The sequence below is a fragment of the Cupressus sempervirens genome, chromosome 11 (assembly GCF_028749045.1).
Source record: "Cupressus sempervirens isolate cs-2001-9-10 chromosome 11, ASM2874904v1, whole genome shotgun sequence".
Taxonomy (NCBI): domain Eukaryota; kingdom Viridiplantae; phylum Streptophyta; class Pinopsida; order Cupressales; family Cupressaceae; genus Cupressus; species Cupressus sempervirens.
This window is the reverse complement of record NC_143128.1, coordinates 428,013,440-428,031,877: the sequence shown is the minus strand read 5'-3', so window position 1 is coordinate 428,031,877 and position 18,438 is coordinate 428,013,440. Positions and strand designations below refer to the sequence as shown.

At 35.6% G+C, this 18,438-nt stretch overlaps 1 pseudogene; it reads right to left on the bottom strand.

Moving 5' to 3' along the window:
* Positions 1-15,258: 15,258 nt before the first annotated feature.
* On the bottom strand, positions 15,259-15,377 carry LOC149530258 (5S ribosomal RNA; annotated as a pseudogene).
* Positions 15,378-18,438: the final 3,061 nt, after the last annotated feature.

The following is an 18,438-nucleotide window of genomic DNA, read 5'->3' as shown; positions in this document are numbered from 1 at the left end:
AAGACTTTACCACAATCCCAGTCAACCAACGAACTTTCGAACGCCACTACCAAACTGACACACATAAACAAAGCCAACAATGACCATGCACATCATGAGGGCTTGAAGGAAAAAACCACTCATCAACCAAACACCAAGCTGGGGTAAAATGTAGAATCCTAAAATTTGGCTAAGTTTGAAATCCTGAAACCCTAAAAATTGGCTAAGTCTAGATTTATGAAGCCCTGAAATTTTCTAAAATCTTTATCTTATCTCGGAGAGGTTTGAAACTTATCTCAAAAGATTTGTCGCATATCTTAAGCATAAGTTATACTTAAATGATATATTTTAAACCACCTAGAAAGACTGTTTTGAACTAGAAAGGTGCAAAATCCAAAAGGGTGTTCAAAACCAACTTTTAAAACTTCTTGGGCCAAGCCTCACTGCCCCCTATTTCTCGCGCAAGAAAGTGCACTAGACATTAGTTTCGCACGAGACCTTGCAACACTTCATGCAAGAAAGTGCATGGCTTTGCATGAATATTCGTAGCACACTGCACGAGGACTTGCATTCTCGCCCGAGGAACTGCCTTTCCATGTGAGAAAACACATCAGCGCGACAACAGAACAAGACTAAAAAGCACAAAAATATGAAAACCTCCACTAGGGAGTATCGAATCCACGTAAATCAAGGAGCAAACACTTGAGAGCATAAACAACAAGAAAGAGGAACATCTAACCATCTAAACCAAAGCAATAAAGAACATACTCAATGCAACATCGCAGTGAACAAAAATAATATCACAATGCACATAAATAACATCGCAATAACTGAACAACCAAACTAAGTATGTGATTCCTCCCAACCATCAATAACATCATTAGACCATCATGGATCCTAGCCATCCCCCGTGCCTAACATCCCAAGCCATCGATCAGATCATTGGTGTTGTCGTAATAGGGATGTCACTACTAAACATGCTACCAAGATAAACATAAGAAAATCTAACCTACTAGTAGTAAAGCATCAGATAATCCTACAAGTACATAACATCACCTATTACATGTTTATCATAATAAGAAAATCTAACATCCTAAACCAATAAGTAATAGATAATCTAATATAGCAATTCACATCATCTAGGCATATGCTAACATCATAATATAGGAATGCATCAAATAAAATAACATCATCTAAACATGATATCCAAGCATTCCAATAAAAGCATAAATCACAAGAAAGCATACTCAGAAACCTAAAGCATCAATTGAAAACATCCTGCAATGGTCACACTAGGACAAGACCATCTCTGTACACTGGTCCCTAGCAGTGGTGAAGGTAGCTACTCCTCCCAACTACGTGGCACCCATAGGTCCACACCTATCATGCTGATGGAGATAAAGATCCAACCATAAACACACATAAAACACAAAATTGATGGCTAACACTCACGCTAAATAGTATGATGGCTGAAACCAAGAACTTAAGACAATGCAAGAAGTAAAGGTCCTAGTTAGACACTCAAAAAGTTACTAAGTAGAGGCTGACATCATGGAGAGTTACTTGGCATCCAAAAGCCCAAGCTTGGATCACATGTGGCAACACTCTCAAGGGACTCGCTTGAAACCATCACACGAATGTGGATCTTTTCATTATCTTAAATTTTATTAACACTCACACATTTTAATTTAGTTATCACTTACATAAAACTTCCTATCCTCCATCAACCTTCGGTGCCATAAATGCTAAGCTGCGAGATAGAAGCCCCCTCCAGATGCTAACCTACCCTACCCATGCTCATCCTATGACAAGTGCCCATGGGCATGCATACTTCCATCCCAACCCCAATGATTATAACTTCTAAAAGTGCTACAAAAGATTGAGCCTCGCAAGTCACCTGACAAATGTACGTGCATGTACTCGTGTGTGGCGCACCACCATCACAAAGATCAAAACACAAGGACAAGATGAGAACACAATGCAAAACAAAACACTCAACTAAAAGCACCTCAAGAGGATGAATTCTACGCGAATCCCAAAGCCAAATAAAACCATACATCATGAAATCACTCTACTAGCCTCAATCTGAGAGTATGAATTTTACACGAATCCTAATGATGCAACAAGACCAAACATCATGAACTCATACACGAATCTTAGCATTCATGAAACAAAAGGAAAGGTCTAAAAGAAACAATAACACCAGGTATAAAATCACTCAACCAAACACAATGTCGGGAGTACGGATGCAACATGCATCCCAATGCAACATAAAAGTGCAATAGTGGTCTGACTAATATCCAAATAGATCATCCAGGTCCACGACCCACATTGTGCCAAGAAAATTTAAGAAAATAAGGTGGCACGCAAAATGAGGTAAAAACCCCAAAGTTTTGGAAAAACTTCAAAATTAAAATCCATTTGGCTTTTGGGTACAAAAACCCCAAAAATCCAAAAATAATCAAGTTTAGACACCATATGCAAAAACGACTAGCATAATGGTGTAAAACCCCAAACCCTCATCTCGAAAAACAAGGAAATGTTCGTACCTGCCCAACCGAGTAGAACTAGCATACAGAAATGGAGGGGAACACTAGTTCTCAGCCTCCAAACAAATGGCTACCAAAAATAGAAGTAGAAACAGAGCCAAACCAATAAAATAGGAGAGCCCTACTTTGCAGCCAAAAGGGTAAAACAAAAAACTGAACCAAAAAATAAAAAGCCCGCAGAAGTGGCTAAAAATAGCGGCAATCCAAGGTCTCCCTAAGCTGGATCCAATGAGCTCAACCTTGCCACGATCCCACACTCGCAGCTCCCACAAGAAAAAAAACAATAAATCCTCTTGAAGAGGATTTTGGATTTTACTCTCCAACTTTTTAATTCAAAAGTGAGAAATGAGGAATTAAATTCCTTTTTGGATACTTATTCACTTTTCGAGTGAATAATCGATTAGGGCATTTAACCAACCAACCTAGTTAAACTCTGAATCGATCCAAACAAAAATAGGCTATTCCTAGAAATTGGAATTCATCTATGGCAAAGCTGCCAAAAATTAAAATAAATCAAATAAAAAGCCCAAAAACCCAAAAAACACATAAATCTCCTTAACAACTTTGGCAACAAAGCGAAACTCTAAATGCACTGACATGCTCACTAGTCTAATCACATAATGCAAATGAGTTTGGATTTAATAATCACTGAAAGGTTTAATTTAAACAATTAAAAATAAGGATACATCGACCATACAATGAAGACATTGGTAAAATATGAATGGTTGAATTATTAACTCCATGTGCTACTGCCAGGGATATAAATCTTGCACACTAAACAACACAATCAAGTGCAATTGCATATAATAACATAGCCAAAGCAATAAATGCAATAAATCACCTAATTTAACCATTTATTTGATTATTTTAAAATAATCTATTTACATCACTCACGTTCACATAAAGCATAACAACATAGGAATGAAGTAAATAACCATAGCACTAAATCTATCACATAACATAATCAATGATATGTCCAAATACCGGATAACCAGATATCATCATAAAACACATTGTCATCTCAAAATGGCATCATCATGCAAAATGATCAAATGAATAGCATAGCAGTCTAAAATCTATTATACTGAAATCCAAATATAACATAAGTAACAATATCTCTCGGATCAAAATATAACAAGTAAATGTCTACAGCACATAACCAAATAATCCAACATGGACAATCCATTTATAATCATGTAAGCATTTAATAAAGGTTGATTAAACAACATAAAAAGGCACTTAAAACACATAAGCAAACACAGTCACAAACATAACTAACACTGGTACAGGAGCCTAGTCCAGTGTAGCATGGTAATAGTACACAGTGCAATCTCTGCACACATCTCAAGGTAATCACAGAATGACCTCATGATACCACATCGATCCTGATAACCACTGGCACAAACCTCAGTGAACCATAAATCAAATCAAAATCTCATAAATCAGTCAAAACATAACAAAGCAATTGATATAAAAACATACATCAAATCACCTCTACGGTGTAAACCACTCAAGGTCACAATCATGATCCTACACAACAATAGATCAACAAGGTTGCATCCATCAAAATGACTTACAGAAGTCAAATGGGAGAGGCACTATATCATCCCCCCCAAAGACTAGGCTTACTCTTGGAAGCCTACAATCCAAGAATAGAAACCAAAACACACCAAGAGAAAAATCAAAACCGAGCAATAGGAATGCCTCAAGAAACTCTTCACAAGTCAAACTAGATCACTCCAACATTCTCAAACCATCACATCAACCCCAAATAGGTCAACCACAAGAGAATGGGTGTCACACAGACACAAGGTCCTCCAACAAGGAACCTTCTATGTGCTAGGAAAAACCATCTAGCAATAAAGTCAACAATACAAGGTAAGGAACAAGTCACTCTACCTTGTCAACAAGTGCCCCAACTAGACATGCACCTACCACATGACCACAAAATCAAGTCAACACACGATGCACTTCCAACAAGAGTTGGAATCATGGGGAATAACCATCCCAAAATTCCCAAGAATACCATCATGTCACACATGAGATTTCTAGAATCCACATAAACTCACCCTTAGAATAAAGAGGATGATAGTTTACAACAAAAGTGCACACCAAAGGATACTCACCACCACTAACTACCAAGTGTAGGAGCACAATGCCTCTCCAAGGTACAAAAGCTCAACTACCACTGGAAACTAGGGTTACACAACCCAACCAGACAAGATATCACCTTCTCACAAGGTTCAAAGACTTTCATCAATGGACACAATCACGTAATGTTTGCATACCAACTCATAAGATGGTAACATGTGTCCAAAAATACCATGTCCCTCTAGCACCATGCTAGGAATACCACACCCAACCTACCGCTAAACTCAATCTCTAGCCTCATATCAACGGTCCATGAGAAAACTTGACTGAGACAATCCTCTTGAAGAACCCAACTTAGGGAGAAAGAACTACAGAGTATTAGGATTGAGAGGGGGTCTCTCTCAACCTCTACACTAAATAATCCCAAGACGCATTAGGGAACTCACAATTCCACCAACCATCAACATACTCACCAGAAAACACTAACTGAGCTAGTGGCATAACCACGCTAGCCTACTCTCACAAGAGAGAAAAGGATACAGAGATGCACCAAGGCAACATCCAAAAAGGAGAATCTAGACTCATCAAAGAGCTGAGTCACTCCCAAATGATTAGGCAACATCATCCTCAAAGAAGGAAAGCTCACAAACCACACTTCACCTCACAAGGGTGGATCGGTGCAATAGGAAATACACAAACCCAAGCACGAACTCCAACAAGTACCTAGTAGATTATGGAAACTAGATAAATCTTCCATTATGAATAACATGAAGAGTGAAACTTCTCCAATGGCCATAAATATGATATGTCATGATTGAATTGGCCTCTACTCGAAAAAGGTACTCAGAACATCGATCGGCAACTCTAGAAGTGCGAAAGAGTTACTTCTTGTTCCCCAGGTAAAACTTTGTATTAGCACAATCTCATGTGAAGTTTCTCAATAAACCAGACAAGAAAGTGCAATGAACCAGACGAGAAAGTGCATGACCACCAGTTTCCCGCACGAAATCTTAGAATAGCACAAAATTTGCCTTCACTTTGGAGTCCATAACTTTCACATTAGCAAATAGATTAACTCCATTCAAAAAGCATCAAAAAGATATCAATGAGGACTACAACATGAAGAAGCTAAGAGAATCCTAAGACTTACAATTGAGTCACCACTCAAAACAAAACCACAAAGGCAAAAGCAACAGTCTTGGCCACCAAGACAAGCGACGGATAAAACGTCCAAATCCACTCAAGAACACACATGCCCAAAACAACACAAGACATGGAATGGAAGGTAGTTCACACGCTAAAACCATCATTACTTTTCTTTCATAATTTCATTAATTAAACATAACATAAGCACTAATACAAAATGAAATTGAAAGGTTTTTAAGCAAGGGTTCAAGAGTCACCATAAAACAAGTACATATCTTTCAATTTCTTTAAAGAATACACTACATTTACTCATCTTTTAAACCATTCAATTACCATAAAAACTTTAAAACTAACAAAGACACACTAGCATGTTCTTTATGATATTATCCCTTGAATGTACTACCAAAGGTTCGAGATGAACATGATAGAGTCACAACACACAACTAAGCAGTAGTAAAACACATCCAAAATAGTCTTCATGAAACATAATCAAAAAGCCCAAATGGGGGAATTGTCAATTCCAATAGTAAATCTCAAAAAGAGCTCATTTCAACAATAATCCAAGTGTGACAACAACTACAAAGAGAGCAATAGAGAAAATTTGATGACTACTCCAAGAGAGGAAAATACTGAAAACCAATGCTAGCCCAACAACATGAGGAAAGTACCTCCAACTAAATAAAATAAGGCATCAATCAAATCACATTACATGCGATGACTGAGAACAGTCACACAAAAGGGATAAATCACCACACAATGCTAAGGGATGCATCATCCTAGCAACATTAGAGAACACACTCACACACATCAAGCAATATAACATCAGTAACCTCATGCATGTGTAGACAACAATAATTTCCATGTAATGCAACATTTAGATATCCATCAAACTAATACAATTTTCCACAAGCTTATGAAGTAGTCAAATTGGGGACTTAAGTCATTAACCCAAGGACATAATGCAAACCTACTGCTTTGCAATGATGCACAATAACACTCAGTTTTCAATGAAAGGAACCATTTCATTAGTATAATGACATAACATAGAATCAAAAATAAGATTCATCTATTTACTTACAATCGGGAGAAAAAATAGGGAATCAATACACCTTTCTCCACAAGGAGAAACAAAAGAACGCACTCAAAGCCAACACAAGGACACCAATTAGCAATTCCATCCAAAGAGGTCACACAAGCAACCAACCAAACAAAGGCACATCGATTCCATCTACAAAACAAGGGAAGACTCACTTCCTTCACCTCACACTGATCTAGTCACATCTATTGGACAAGCAAGTCCATCACAAGTAGATACCAAAGGAACAAAGATCACGAGCTCTTCACCAAGGCACTCATACTCACACAATGCAACACCAACCATATGGGCAACATATGCATAGAGATCCCAATGTTTGAACATGGGATTTGATACCAAATGTAATGCCTTGCTCAAAGATGCTTGGAACAAGGATGAAATACCAGCCAATTTTTTTTTTTTTTTACAAGTATGAATGCACATGACAACATCATACAGGGATCACAAAGATCGCAATGGAAGACTTTACCACAATCCCAGTCAACCAACGAACCTCTGAACACCACTACCAAACTGACACACACAAACAAAGCCAACAATGACCAAACACATGATGAGGGCTCAAAGGAATGATCACTCATCAACAAAACACCAAGCTGGGGTAAAATGCAAAATCTTGAAATTTGGCTAAGTCTAAAATTTTGAATCCCCGAAAATTGGCTAAGTCTAGATTTTTGAAGCCCTAAAATTTCTTAGAATCTTTATCTTATCTCGGAGAGGTCTGAAACCTATCTCAAAAGATTTGTCGCATATATTAAAATATATCTTAAGTATAAAGAATTAAATATAATTTCTTATACTTAAATGATATATTTTAAACCCCCTAGAAAGACTGTTTTGAACTAGAAAGGTCCAAAATCCAAAACGGTATTCAAAACCAACTTTTAAAACTTCTTTAGCCAAGCCTAATTGCCCCCTATTTCTTGCACGAGAAAGTGTACTGGTCTCGAGTTTCGCACAAGACCTTGCAACACTTCACACGAGAAAGTACATGGCTCTGCGTGAAGATTCGTAGCACACCACATGAGGACTTGCATTCTCGCATGAGAACTTGCATTCTCGCATGAGGAACGACCTTTCCATGTGAGAAAACACATCAACACGACAACAGAACAAGACTAAAAATCACAAATACATGAAAACCTCCACACTGGGGAGTACCAGATCCACATAAATTGAGGAGCGATGACTTGTGAGCATAAACAATAAGAAAGAGGAACATCTAACCATCTAAACCAAAGCAGTAAAGAACATACTCAATGCAACATCGCAGTGAACAGAAATAACATCACAATACACATAAATAACATCACAATAACTGAACAACCAAACTAAGTACGTGGTTCCTCCCAACCATCAATAGCATCATAAGACCATCATGAATCCTAGCCATCCCCCGCACGTAACATCCCAAGCCACCGATCAGATTGTCAATGCTATCGTACTAGGGACATTATTACTAAACATGCTACCAACATAAGCATAAGGAAATCTAACCTACTAGTAGTAAAGCATCAGATAATCCTACAAGTAGATAACATCACCTATTACATGTTGAACATCATAATAAAAAAATCTAACATGCTAAACCAATAAGCAATAGATAATCTAATATAGCAATTCACATCATCTAAGCATATGCTAACATCATAATATGGGAATGCGTCAAATAAACTAACATCATCTAAACATGATATCCAAGCATTCCAATGAAAGCATAAATCACAAGAAAGCATACTCTGAAACCTGAAGCATCAATTGACAACATCCCGCAATGGTCGCACTAGGACAAGACAGTCTCTATACACCTGTCCCTAACAGTGGTGAAGGTAGCTACTCCTCCCAACCACGTGGCACCCATAGGTCCACACTCGTCATGTTGATAGAGATAAAGATCCAACCACAAACGCACATAAAACACAACATCCATGGCTAACATTCATGCCATACAGTATGATGGCTGAAACCAAGAACCTAAGACAATGCAAGAAGTAAAGGTCCTAGTCAAACACTCAAAAGGCTACTAAGTAGGGACTGACATCATGGAGAGTCGCTTGGCATCCAAAAGCCCAAGCTCGGATCATGTGTGGCAACACTCTCAAGGGACTCCCTTGGAACCATCACACAAATGTGGATCTTTTCATTATCTTAAATTTTATTAACACTCGCACATTTTGATTTAGTTATCACTTACTTCAAACTTCCTATCCTCTATCAACCTCTGATGCCATAAATGTTGAGCTATGAGATGGAAGCCCCCTCTAGATGCTACCCTACCCTACCCATGCTCATCCTACGACAAGTACCCATGGGCATGCATACTCCCATCCCAACCCCAATGATCATAACTTCTAAAAGTACTACAGAAGATCGAACCTCGCAAGTCATCCGACAAATGTATGCACATGTACTTGTGTGTGGCACACCACCATCACGAAGATCAAAACACAAGGACAATATGAGAACATAATGCAAAACAAAACACCCAACCGAAAGCAACTTAGGAGGACAAATTCTACACGAATCTAGAAGCCAAATAAAACCATACATCATGAAATCACTCTACCGGCCTCAATCCGAGAGTATGGATTCTACACAAATCCTAATGATGCAACAAGACCAAACATCATGAACTCACTCAACTGGCCTCAATTTGAGAGTATGGATTCTACACGAATACTAGCATTCATGAAATAAAAGCAAAGGTCTAAAAGAAATAATAACTCCAGGTATAAAATCACTCAACCGAACACAACGTCGAGAGTACAGATGCAACACATATCCCAATGCAACATAAAAGTGTAATAGTGGTCTGACTAATATCCAAATGGATCATCCAGGTCCACAACCCACATTGTGCCAAGAAAACCTAAGAAAATAGGGTGGCACACAAAATGAGGTAAAAATTCAAAAAATTTGGAAAAACTTGGAAATTAAAACCCATTTGGCCTTTAGGTACAAAAACTACAAAATTCCAAAAATAATCAAGTTCAGACACTGTATGCAAAAATGATTGGCATAACGACGTAAAACCCCAAACCCTTATCTCAAAAAATAAAAAAATGTGCGTACCTAAACAACCGAGTAGAACTAGTTTAGAAAAATGGAGGGGAACACTAGTTCTCAGCCTCCAAACAAATGGCTACCAAAAACAAAAGCAGAAATGGAGCTGAACCAATAAAATAGGAGAGCCCTAGCTCACAGCCAAAAGGGCAAAACAAGAAACTGAACCAGAAAATAAAAAGCCCACAAAAGTGGTTAAAAATTGCAGCAATCCAAGGTCTCCCCGAGTTGGATCCAATGAGTTCAACCTCACGACAATCCCACTCCCACAGCTCCCACAACTAACAAAACAATAAATCCTCGTGAAGAGGATTTTGGGTTTTACTCTCCAACTTTTTAATTCAAAAGTGAGAAGTGAGGAATTAAATTCCTTTTTGGATACTTATGCACTTTTTGAGTGAATGATCGATTAGGGCATTTAACCAGCCAATCTAGTTAAACTCTGAATCGACCCAAACAAAAATAGGCTATTCCTAGAAAAAGAAATTCATCTATGGCAAAGCTGCCAGAAATTAAAATAAATCAAATAAAAAGCTCAAAAATGCAAAAATCTCCTTAACAACTTTCGTGACAAAGTGAAACTCTAAATGCACAGACACGCTCATTGGTCTAATCACATAATGCAAATGAGTTCGGATTTAATAATCATTGAAAGGTTTAATTTAAATAATTAAAAATAAGGATACTTCGACCATACAATGACGACATTGGTAAAATATGAATGGCTGAATCATTAACTCCATTTGCCATTGCCAGGGATATAAATCTTGCACATTAAACAATGTGATCAAGTGTAATTGCATGTAATAACATAGCAGAAGCAATAAATGCATTAAATCACCTAATTTAACCATTTATTTAATTATATTAAAATAATCTATTTACATCACTCGCGTTTGCATAAAGCATAATAACACAGGAATGAAGTAAATAACCATAGTATTAAATCTATCACATAACATAATCAATGATATGGCCAAATACCGGATAACCAGATATCATCATAAAACAAACTGTCATCTCAAAATGGCATCATCATGCAAAATGATCAAATGAACAACATAGCAGTCTAAAATCTATGATACTAAAATCCAAATATAATATAAGTAACAATATCTCGCGGATCAAAATATAACAAGGTAAATGTCCGCAACACATAACCAAATAATCCAACATGGACAATCCATTTCTAATCATGTAAGCATTTAATAAAGGTTGATTAAACAAAATAAAAAGGCACTTAAAACACATAAGCGAACACAATCACAAACATGTCTAACCACTGCTATAGGAGCCTAGTCCAGTGTAGCATGGTAATAGTACACAGTGCAATCTTTGCACACATCTCAAGGTAATCATGGAACAACCTCATGATACCACATCGATCCTGGTAACCACTGGCACAAACCTCAGTGAACCATAAATTAAATCAAAATCTCATAAATCAATCAAAACATAAACAAAGCAACTGATACAGAAACATACATCAAATCACCTCTACGGTGTAAACCACTCAAGGTCACAATCATGATCCTACACAACAATAGATCAACAAGGTTGCATCCATCAGGATGACTTACAGAAGTCAAAATGGAAGAGCCACTACAGGTTTTCAAATGTGTCTCCAACACATCCCTAACCATGAAAATCATAACTCTACCAAAATCCAAGCTTGATACTCCTGCATTAGCATAGCCATCTAACTTCTTCTCATAGCAATATGACTCGTCATGATTGGGCTTATTATAATAAGAAAACTTCGGTCTTTCTAGCTTGGTTTATCTCCCTTAGGAAGAGGACCTCATGTGATGTGAGGGCTAGAATCAAGCTGAGACTCTGTAGGATGTGACCTTTGTTTCTTCTCCTTCATCCCAAAAGATGGTCGAGCTACCAATGCATAAGTTTGTGAGCATGTGAAAGAACCCAACTAAGAGATCTTAGCTTTTTCTTGAGTCAAACGATTACAAAAACCCTCAAAGGATGGTATGGTAAATCTAGTACCCAAAGCATCCTTTGTGGAATAGAAGGTAGACACAAAAATATGAAATTTTTCACAAAGCTTAGAAAGAATCAAGTAAATGCACTCAATGTCCCATGCAATAAAGATCTCTTTGTTTGAGCTTCATCAAGAAGTCCTTAATGGAACGAAAAGAATCTGGTACAAGAGAGGTAAGCTCTACTTCAATCTGAAGTGACTTGAACCCATTCACTATACCAGATAAGCTATCAATCTTGGTCCACATAGTTAGAGGGGTATTGCACCCATCAAGATGCTATAGACTATCAGATATCTATAAAGAAATCAACAAAAAATTAATGTCATTGCCTCATCCATCTTATTCTTGTACTGCATGACCTCAAAAGCCCTCTATAAAATTAGTTGCACTACATCTAAACAGGAGCACAACCCTTTTGATTTGAGAAGTCGTGTCATAAGGGACTTCCATGTGTGATAGTTATGAAGGGTTAGAAGTTCTAGACAAGAAGAGGTCCCAGTCATTCTTTTAGAAGGTGTTGGATTATTTTTTGAAAAATGAGCTAGTTTACCAATGTAAATAATAGAAACAATAATAAAAACACGCCTCATAATGCAAAACACCAAACCTCAGTTGCTAGAAGGAATGCATAAATAAGAAAAGAGAAAAAAGGCTTTAGTTTGAGAATAACATGTACCTTTGAGAAATATTGACGAAACTAACAAAGAATCTGGATAAGGCTCAAGAAGACCTTTCTGGCACTTCTTTAAATCAGAAAATAGAGCTAAAACAAGCAAGTTATGCCCCCAAAATATAGAAATCATTATCTAATCTTGAGAAAAGAAAAAGGTACAAAATAGAAAAAAAAATTCAAAAAATTCCTTCATAAATGTGTCCATCTTGGAATTAGCTCTCTAACGATATAAGATTTGTCAAAAAATATCTCTGCATGCAAAAGATACAACCATAAAACCACCAATATGTTTTTAGAACAAAAGAAATCAAACACATGACAAGTTGAACGATGTCAAATATCACCCCAAAATTGCTAAAACCAGCACCTGCACCCTGCTAAATGCATTTGTGTAGGTCAGTACCTACGTACTTACTAATGCAGGCAAACTATTTAAATTTGCAAATGAAATTTTTCAAGTTGCAAACTAATGCATTTTTCAATGCCTTTTTTTTATAAAAAAGGGTTGTGTTTTTTTGTTTTTTTATTTAAAAAATTGTACGTGCATTTAGATGCATGTCAGGGTCATACGGCTCTAATATGCAAAAGAAAATGCCTCCCCAATCAACATTGTCCAAAATTGATGAATTTTATATAAAAATAGGGGTTTTGACGTCTTCTAAATCCAAACATGATGTTCATTTGGACTCAACGAGCCCTAATTTGTTAGAGATCCCTCCCCCCGTGCAAGAGCCTGTCACAGAGAAGAAAAAGCAAAGAAGAGGCAAGGGTTTTGTTCTGAGAATATGCAAATTATATTATTAGACTGAAAGAATGAGAGATATTTATAAAAGATCAATCCTTATAGAAGGAGATCGAAAAACCTAAAAGCGAAACCCTAAGAGGTAAATGATATTTAATAATTACTAATTAATTATTAAATGGAAATGCAAGTGCATAAAGGGAAATCTTAAGAAGGGAGTAAAGGTAATTTAATAAATGAAATGGCATTACACTTTTACTCTAACAATTATAAAATTCTATTTTAAAAATATATTTAAAATTGGTAGTAGAATTATAATTGAGAAGTAAAGAATTAGCAAATTTATGATTTATAGTTTACTTTTTAATAATCAGTAATCTAGAAATTCTAAAATCTTACTTCTCAAATTAATGAAATCACTATTTTTAAAAAAATCATTATTATTTTTAAAATAAATAAAATAGATCAAATGTTCATTTTTAAAGATATGAGTGCTAGCATTTCTTAACCTATAATGTTGATTTATATAATTATACCTGAATCGGTGATGGGAAATTTTGTAGAAATTGATAGCATAATTACTTATCATTTATAATAAAAGATGAAAAATATTTTTAGGGATTTTCATGAAGTGGGTACATATGAAATAATGCTCTACAAGGAAATTGAAACAATAAGAAAGCTCTACAATTGAATTCTTCTAGTACCATTCAATTGGCACGCACAAAAAAAAGAGAAAAAAAAAAAAGTTGAAAGTTAACAAGAAAAATATCGAATGTCTTGAGTTCAAATCCTAAAGGCCTCAAAAGATTTACCATCAATCTTGTTAGAGCACATGTGCACCCATTTCATCTAGATGATTGGCTACCACCTTGAGCAAGAACAAATTCCACAACTCTCTAGCCACTATTTGAAATAAAGTTCTCTGCATTTTGGTAATTCATATGAATGCTTAGGTTTTGAACAATATTTTCAAAAATGACATTCAAGTTTTCAAGTTTAGGTTAGCTTTTATTGGGCTTCTCAAATTTTTGGGGTTTATTTCCAAGATAAAGACAGTGGGGCCCTTGAATGGAAGGGCATTGAAAAGGATAAATTCAAAGCCTAATTGTGTTGGTTGACACATATGTGCCAGGCATTCAGACTCAACCATCTAAAATCTAACATTTGACTACGTCGCTTACTCAAAGAGGATAGGTGCAAGACAAACATCAATTTGATGGAAAAGATGCCTCTAAATTTTACCAGTTATTTGTTTCCCCTTGAACAAAAAATTAGCAGAATTTCTTCAAATAAGAAGAATGTACCTGTTGGGAAATTATTTTTTGTTGTTTGTCATGGAAGTAATGTTAGCAAGAACAAACAAGCTCTTCTAACTTGAATATATGTAGCCATTAATTGGAAGTAAGCATGAATACTATGAGGAGGATAGAGTTATTGAGGCAAGAGGAGTAGTGGATGGTTGCTCCTCATTGTGAACTTTGTCTCCTATTTGACCCCTTATAATCTGCCCTTTCTCAAGCACACTAAAGAAGAAGCTTCAAGATAGGTGAATGGAATGGTGAAGTTTCTAGAAGAGTATAGGATAACTATAAGTTTTTTATACTTTTTGAATGGAAAAAATAGTATAAACCCCAAATAATATAGGACCAACCAATAAGAAAGAATAAATACTGGTTTGAAAAATATTTTTAAAATAAAACACTCCTAAACTTTAGAACTGTAATATTGTTTATGAAAACAACTAATTACGATCGCACCCAAGATCAAATCGTCTTGCCCTTACCTTAGCATGTGCATTAGAATGCATCTAACCTAGGATACACCTTATCTAGCACTCAGAGGATGCATGCTCGAAAAGGGGCTCCGAGAAGCAAAACAGTAGGGCAAGTAATATGGTTGCGAGACCAAAGAGTGAGAAAAGGGTGCAACACGAGGACTTCTCGGGAGGTCACCCATCCCAGTACTACTCTGGCCCAAGTGCACTTAACTGCAAAGTTCTGATGGGATCCAGTGCACTAACACTGGTATGATCACACCCAAGATCAAATCATCTTGCCCTGACCTTAGCACATGCGTTAGAATGCACCTAACCAAGGATGCACTAACTAGCGCTTAGAATGGGATCTAGTGCACTAACACTGGTACGATTGCACCCAAGATCGAATTGTCTTACCTTGACCTTAGCACATGCATTAGAATGCATCTAATGGGATCCGGTGCACTAACGCTAGTACAATCGCATCCAAGATCGAATCATCTTGCCTTGACTTTAGCACATGCATTAGAATGCATCTAACCTAGGATGCACCTTATCTAGCACTCAGAATGTGCCTTGTAAAGCACTCAAAGGATGCATGCTTGAAAAGGGGTTCCAAGAAGCAAAACAGCAGGGCAAGTAATACGGTTGCGAGACCAAAGAGTGAGAAAAGGGTGCACCGTCGGGACTGTCATGGAAGTAATGTTAGCAAAAACAAACAAGCTCTTCTAACTTGAATATATGTAGCCATTAATTGCAAGTAAGCATGAATACTATGAGTAGAATAGAGTTATTGAGGCAAGAGGAGTAGTGGATGGTTGCTCCTCATTATGAACTTTGTCTCCTATTCGACCCTCTATAATTTGCCCTTTCTCAAGCACATTAAAGAAGAAGCTTCAAGATAGGTGAATGGAATGGTGAAGTTTCTAGAAGAGTATAGGATAACTATAAGTTTTTTTGTACTTTTTGAATGGGAAAAATACTATAAACCCCAAATAAAATAGGACCAACCAATAAGAAAGAATAAATACTAGTTTGAAAAATATTTTTAAAATAAAACACTCCTAAACTTTAGAACTATAATATTGTTTATGAAGAAAACTAATTAGAACTAAGCAAATGGGAATATTAGTTCCTTGCCTATAAATAGACAAGGACTAATAATCACCTTTATAGTAAAAATATAAAACTGGATTACAAATATAAATAAAATTATAATAATATGATAAAGATAATAATATTAAATTTTATATATATATATATATATATATATATATATATATATATATATATATATATATATATATATATATATATATATATATATATATATATATATATATATATATATATATATATATATATATATATATATATATATATATTGTAAATAACTAATTGGATCATCTTTATGTGTAAATAGTTTAAGGATATTGAACCTGATATACATGAATCTTTGATTTAGAAAAATGGAGAACTATCATTATAACAACCATATATTATAATTGATTAATAGACAACAAGGGATCTAGTAATGTTTCATTGACATATATTATGAACAAAAAGATTATGTGTGGTTTACAAATATTATGGAGAATTTATATGGCTAGAACAAAGATTATAACCATCAAACAAAATTATAATGGGAATTGACTTATATCGTAACATGATCAATGAAAAGATAGTGACCAATTTGAAAAGGTGATATTCTCATTAAGTGAACTCGTGAGGGTCATCATTTGAGATTTATCATTAGGAATAGTCACAATTAGTAACTAAAGAGATGTGGCTCTTCCAATAAAACATTTATGCGAAGTAAAATATATAAAAAGAACTTGGGAAGAACTAGAAATATATTGAAATCTATTTTTTATCCATCCATTTTCAGTATGCTTAGCAAAGCAATCATGACATACATACAATAGCATATACAATCTAACAAGATAGTGATATGGAAAAGGAGGATATGAAGGAATGATTACAAGCAACATAAATAATATGGGTTGATGTAATCTCTCTTACATGACATGTAAGAATGAAGGCAATTCATACTTATGAGAAAAAGCATAAAACCACTAGGGACATGTAACAAGGTTTGATAAGTAAGATACTAAACAATCCATCCTTTTCTGAATGAAACTGTTCATCTTTAGTTACAAATTGTTTACACTTACTGGCATATATAGATCAAGGGAAAAAAATAGTTGGCAATTCTATTACACAAGCAAAGTCTAAGAAAGAATGCATGCCCTCACTTATCATCGCTAACCAAGGAGTATGATAGGTGGTAAGGAGAAGATTCAAATCCGTTCACCATAGTAGATCATAAAGGGAAGAAGAAAATAATTAGACCTGACATATTTGGAAACACCTTACATTCAAATCTGAGTGAAAGATTCTCCATGAATAGGGATTACTCTAAAATAAATGAATAGATTATGAAAGGAGAATAATAATCATTAATAGGAGAACCATCTTCACAAACTTTATAACATACTTGCAACAATCAAGTGCTTCATACCATGCTAGAGTTTGAACAAGAAGTGACGTTTATTTTATTTGGATAAAAATTATCAAATGAAGAGTTCTAATAGATAGTGGAGGCCCATGTCAAAGAATAACGTACAAACTATCAACGTTGGACTCCAAAAAATCATAAAATGATGAATGCTAATATGCTAAACCTAAATTGGAAGATATAAGGGAAAGAAACATAGCAATCAAAAAATAAGGTGATTATAGCTCTCTCACTAGTTCAAATTTTTCACTCTCTACCACACTTCACACTTATTTATGGGTTTGCATAGATACAACTTAATTTTTCAAGATTAAGAAAAAATAAAGGACATCAAAATAGAAACACACAACACAATATTTATCTCGTGGAAACCCATCTAGGGTAAAAACCACGGTGTGTGAGTCGATTCTCACAAATATTTTACTCTCCTAAAGTGCACCTAGTAAAGAGCTTATCTATGTTAAAAAATTACAAAGATATTATTATATGAAAATCGATTAAGGGATTTTGATAAGACCCATTAAAGTCTTGCCCTACTAGGAGCAACCTAGTTAAAGGACTTTTGACCACAACTTAATGTGTCATCCTATTAGGGGATCTAGTACAAAGAACTTATTAAGGTCCTCCCTCAATGGGATTTACCATTGTAAAGATTAGTAAACAATAGGGGATGATCTAATGAAGTAGCTACTATACTTCACTTGAAATGGATTCTTCTTCAGCTCTCTTTACTTGTCTGAAACTATGCTCTACCTTCTCTCGGCTCTGCAACTTCAAACTTCGATCACTTATGTGCTTGGCTCTCCTAGCTCTTGCATACAATTA